This window comes from Parasteatoda tepidariorum, chromosome X2, assembly GCF_043381705.1.
Source record: "Parasteatoda tepidariorum isolate YZ-2023 chromosome X2, CAS_Ptep_4.0, whole genome shotgun sequence".
In the NCBI taxonomy this organism is placed as follows: domain Eukaryota; kingdom Metazoa; phylum Arthropoda; class Arachnida; order Araneae; family Theridiidae; genus Parasteatoda; species Parasteatoda tepidariorum.
In genome coordinates this window covers 5,469,620-5,475,954 of record NC_092215.1, presented here as the reverse complement: position 1 = coordinate 5,475,954, position 6,335 = coordinate 5,469,620, and positions in this window count along the sequence as shown.

Below are 6,335 nucleotides of genomic sequence, written 5' to 3'. Positions count from 1 at the left end.
TTTTGATTATTTTTTATTTATTTATTTATCTTATTTTATGTTACTTTTTTATCATCTTTTTCAAAATTTTTATGTGAATAAAGTGTTCTATATATGAAAAGAATTATTTTTCTTTGTTAAAGATCGAATAATGGCAGAAAAAGGGACAAAAGTCGCATCATGAGGCACGCACACTTCTCACCCCGTTTCTCCCTATTTTATTAACCTATAAATTTCGAACTCGGCCCAAAATTAGAGTTTAATGCCTTCTTTCTCAACGCAGTATACTTGCTGTTGTCGTTTCTAATGCCACTTGCCACGCGGGCAAGCCTGCTTGGTGAAAACGAGAAAATTTAAAGCAAAGTGTGTGTTTCTTCTTCTTTCAGTGGCACCATCTTATGGCGAAGTATTCATCTTCAGCCACACGCACGTCACAGCCCGTTTTATAGGGTGGACCCATTCGCACATCCATTCATTCATCTACAGATCGTAATTTTGACCTGAATCAGAAAACGATCGATATGCAATCCAATGCACCCAGAGGTATTGATTTTTTATGGGAACATGGAGGACTTTGCGACTCGACAGATTTAACGTTTGTCAGTCGCCCTTTACTACACGAGGAGTCTTCGGCCGGCAGGGTTCGATCGTATGGACTCTCGGACATGGGCCCAGCGCCCTACCGCCCAGGCTATCCTGGCCTGCAATATACTTGAAAGATTGAACCTCCAACTCTGTTTATTATTTATAATTATTTAAAATAATAACTGAAAGAGTTTAGAATGACACGGATGGGACAGTAACTCTTAAGCTGTTTATGACTGATGTGTATTGAAAGATCTTTCAACAGCTGATAAATTTTACAAAATATATCATACCTCTTGAATTTTTTTTTATTTGTTATATATTTGTGTTTTTTAATTTAATTATTTTAATTAGCTCCTTGGTTTTGAAAATTATTTTATTATTTCAGGATTGCGACTGGTTAGCATCTCATTGTTTTTAAAATTATGCAAAGTTTATAAATGCTTTATTGTACATATTATTATAGTCAAATTATTAGACGAAGTAAGAGATTCTCTACAAAATCTTAATTATCAGTAGATACTATACAGCTTTATTTTTGTTATGTGACTGAAACCGGTTGGCACTTGTCTACGTTCGTGTATCAATTGCTTAAATTAGACGATATATAGTATAAATTTGATGATATGATAAATTAGACGATACATTATATAAATACAGAGCCTGATTATCGCCTAGGCCTAATAGGTACAGGCCTAGGGCACACACTTTCCGGGGAGCCTCCAAAAATTAGTAGAAAGTCCACAATACTTTTACTGTTATTAAAAAAAATACTGAAAGCAACAGTTTATCTCAAAAAAGGCATTTTTTATTTCAAATTTTCCTTATATTATGAAAAACCAAACTCGTGTAAACATTATCAAATTCGAAAGTATAGCTGAATTTTAATTGGTGCAATTTTTACTCCAACGGCTTAAGCAAATGCAACGAGAATGCATATTCGCAAAATCACTTATAAATGATTAGTGTCAACAAGAACTAAAAGCTTATTCTTAACAAATATGTAAAGCTGTAGAGGGCAGGCTACAATCTTTAAAATAATTCAGCTAATCAGTTACTTTTAGCAAAAATCACTGATTTGAATTGCTTTTGGTCACTGAACTATTTTTATTTTCATACAACACTGTTTTATATTTTGCTTTAATATTTAGATGAGTAAACTTATCTTAGAAAAATAATCTTGAATTGTCTACTTTCTAAAGTTTTTAGAATGTTTCTCTTAAATCATGCAGTTCATTAGGTTCTTTTTATTGTTAGGACTACTCTTCAGAAATTTAATTTCAAAATATTTCGTTTGGGGCCCTGAAAATTTTGTGGGCCTTGGGCCTGAATTTGTCTTGATCGGTCCCTGTATAAATATAGAATATTTATTACATCGAACATTATATTAGTTTATTGTAATAATTAGATCAAATTATTAGACCCGCTGTAGTGTTTTAATAATGACATGATTTGCGCGAGTTTATATGCAATACTTTTTTATTTCAACTTACATAATATAATGGGTTTTTATTTTGGAGATTTTTTTATATACTTATATGCTTCCTATTTGTAATAAAAAAGTCGAAATTTACAAGTATGTAAAGGTTTACATATTCACTGTAAATTAGAGATCATTAAATTTTTTTAAGCACGGAAAAATTATAGTTTAATATAGCATGTATTTAAGTCTTACATTTTTGTTACATTTTGTTGCATATTTCTTATTATTTTAGTAGAAATCACGTACGTCCTTTGAAATCACTTACTTGTATGCTTTTCATTGAAAAAATGCTAATCTTAGTAAAATAATCTGAGTATTTTAATGACTTTAAAAATGAAAAAATAAGCTTTTGTAACAATCTTTTAAAAATAAAAAAAAGAAGAAAAATTTATTATAAGAAAATCGTAAAAACAATTTAATCCCTTTAATAAAGAAGAAAAAAAAGCATAGAATGTTTTCGGGTGTATTTTTTCACTTTAATAGGATGTACTTTTTAACTTTTTCACTCTTCGCAGTATTAAGAGAATAAAAATAATTACAAGACGAAAGTTCTAAACGACATTAAAGAAACGATATTTAAATTTTTCAAAACTTGTGGAGAAAACTAGTTATATATTACGTGGCGCCATCTAGCCTTTAGTTTATCAACTATAAAACCAAGGAATTGTATAATTTATCAACCATTCTTAAAAATTTAAAGAATTTTGTTGTTCAGGTTAAGAAATTAAGCTTCAAGCATAAAACTTATTTTAATAAGAAGCATAGTATGAGTTTTCGTATAAAACCTTCACATCTCCATTCTTCGGGTACATAATTAAAGTTACAGTAGTTGCTAATTTTTATATGTTTATCACAGAACTTACAATGTAACAGCTTATTAAAATAAAATCTTTTTTCAAGCATCAGAAAACAAAAACATTAATAAAAAAAAGCCTTTGAATCGTTCTGTCTGCCCTCAGAATTGACAAGTTCTTTTACGAAAATTATTAATTTATTCAATAGTGATTTCTTAATCAATGATTGAAATTTCTAAAAAAAACTCAAAAAAAGATCCTATGAATTATGAGTAAATTTCTTTTTTCTTTTTTCAAAATAAGAAATCTTATTATCAATTTTTGGAAAAGTTATTGGCTTCTTTAATTTTTCAAAAGTTTAACAATATAGTGGTCATTTTCCTAAACTAATAATGATGATTTTTTAATATTAATATAGTGGACAATAATTAAGCTTTTTTTGCCCTCTACGTATAATAGACGTATAATAAATTTGTATGCCACCGTGTATAAATTTCTCGTTTCTTATTTTTAAATATTGCCTGATTTTCAAATATTTTTAAATATTGCCTAATTCATATCGATCAGGCAGTAAACTTTTTTTCCTAAATTTGCTATAAAAACATATTAAAATAGAAAAATCAATTTTTAAAACAGCAAAAAAAAAGATTGAATCAAAATAATGTTCAAATTTATAACTTAAATTAATAATTAAGTAACACACCGGTCCACAATAATTTAATACGTACTAAAAAGTACGAATACGCTCCAATTCGAGATGTAATAAGAGAGTACCATTTAACTCAACCATTAACTCAAAAGATGGCAACCATTTAAAAAAAAAAAAATCATCTCAATCTTCCTCTTGTATTACATCTGATATAGAAGACAGGCTTTTTTTTCTTCATCTTTTCTATCTCTCAAAAACTTATAATCTTTGAAATAATTACTTCTGTACCTGCTTTGATAGACAGTTAAGATAGAGCAATTATAAAATAATTTTAAAAATTACTCTTTATAAAATAGTTCCTTTTTATTTATTTATTCTTAAAAGAAAAAGAAAAAGCAAGAGTTATTTAAAAGATTATTCTCAAAAAAATATTTTATTTCTTAATTCTATTTGAAGTTATAATCAATCACTTTTCAATGCTAAAGTTATTTCTGAACTTTTTCTTATAAATTTCTCCTTAAACACTTGATCTTCGTTACCCTGGAAACTGCAATCCTTTTTCGACCAGTGGTGTAAAAAACTATTGTTACGAAGTTTTAGAACTTATTTTGTTTCAATTATGTAAATGATATTTATGTATCGTGTTGAATCAAGTTAACTAAAATCAAATCAAGCCAGTGTGCTAACCCCTTTTTAGCTCAATAATGAAACTCTAAAATTCCATTACATTTTAATCAAAACCTGTATAAAAAGTATCTCGTTTCAATTCTGCAATCTAGGACACTAAATTCAAAGTTTAACTAAAATTTAGCATTAATTATAGTTTCAAGTCCAAGCTAATATTCCAGAAGTTCAATAAAGCTTTTTTAAAAGTTCTCGTAAATATTTATTATAGTAAACTTTCTTCGATACAGAATTTTGATAATACTTAAAGAAATATCTGGCATGTCAATTACTATAAACAATCAATCTTTAGACAATGAAATTAAATTCAAAATTTAACTGAATTCGGCTATAAATTATGGCTTTCATATTCTTGTAGTTCCAAAAAGCTTTTTTAAACCCACATGAACACACATTTACTTTATAAAACTAATCAACTTTTTTGGGAGTATAGTTATGATTGAATTTAAAGAAATTTTTAACGCTATTATATGATAACGATGTTTGAAAATTAAAGATTTTTTAAAATTATATAATTTTTATAAAACTCTATATTGGGTCCTACCACAGGGATAAGTTTGATAAAAAAAAAGCTAAAAATAGTAATCCAAAAATGCTATGTGCAGACACACTTTTTAAATAATTAGAAAAATGTCTGAAAATTAAGCAAGAAAGAAATGTATGTAGGAAGCATTTATCAGCAGAATGTCATCGACGTTTTTCCAAAAGCATCAATGCGAGATTTTCATTTATTTATTTAAAATTTGTGAATATGAATTTCAATGTGTGATTCTTAAATCACGCGAATACGAATATCGATATTTAATTTTAAAATCGCATAAACAAGAATCTCGATGTTTCATTTTGAAATCGCATGAATACGAATCTCGATGTTTTATTTTAAAATCGCGTGAATATAAATTTCAATATTAAACTGTAAAATCGCGTGAGTACGAATTCCGTTTTATAATTTTTAAGTCACTTGAACACGAATCATAATATTGGCTTTTTTTACGCGATATATAATATATATTAGCGTGAGAATAAGAAATGCGATGCGTGATTTTAAATCGTGTGAATGTAATATTAAACCGTATTCGAATAGGTAAGAAACGATGAACTTTCTTCGAAAAAGCGGTTTTTTTTTAAGAAATTAAATTGAAAAACTAAAAAAAAAGAAGACACTCAGCAAGCATGCCTGAAAGTCAAATGCAGAAAAGTGCAGCTCGTAGCAATCTAACGACAAGAAAAAAAAAAAAAAAAATCTCGTATCAATCTCTGTCAGAGAACTGGGAGTTAGAATAGGGTAATTTTNTTTTTTTTTTTTTTTTTTTTTTTTTTTTTTTGTAAAACTAAAAAGTTACCGCTATTGAGATGAATTTTCCGCTAACGGTGTAACTTACATACAGTCCGTATTATTAGATGCACTATAAGATTCTATGTAAAATTATAATTATCAGATGATGCTATACAGCTTTATTGTTTTACCTCGGATTAAACCGATTTTCATTTGTTTACGCCAGTGATTCTCAACCACTGTGCCGCGGCACTTTTGTGTGCCGCCAAATTCTTAAAATGTGCCGCCAAATATTAGAAATGATACATTAAAAATTATAATGCTTTTTGTTATTGCGAGTAAAGTTTAAATTTAAGAAAAGTGTATATATAATACTAATATATATATACTTTTTTATAATTTTTCCTCGCCTTAACTACGTGAACATCTTTGTCGACGACTGTCTTGTCTCTGACAATCTTAATATAAGAAGGAAGAGTTTAAATTGTCTTTAACAAAAAATTTTGAAATAAGTAGAAAACTTAATGACTATTAAAATTATTAATTAACAAAAGCAAGCAAGCTGAGTATTAACTTTCAAACGGAAATAAAAGCTAATCATTAAAGGAAGCTATGCAATTTATAATTCTAAAAACAAATTAACAAAGGATAACTAACAAGAAATAAGCTAACAATTAATAATTAGCAATAAAACTAATTAGTGAGAAATCACAAAAAAATAATAATTAATGTAAAAAACTAATGGTTAATAACAATAGAAAACAAGATAACAATTAATAATTAGCAATAAAACTAATTAACAAGAAATCGCAAAAAAATAATAATTAATGTAAAAAACTAACAGTTAATAACAATAGAAAACAAGCTAGCAATTAATAACTAGCA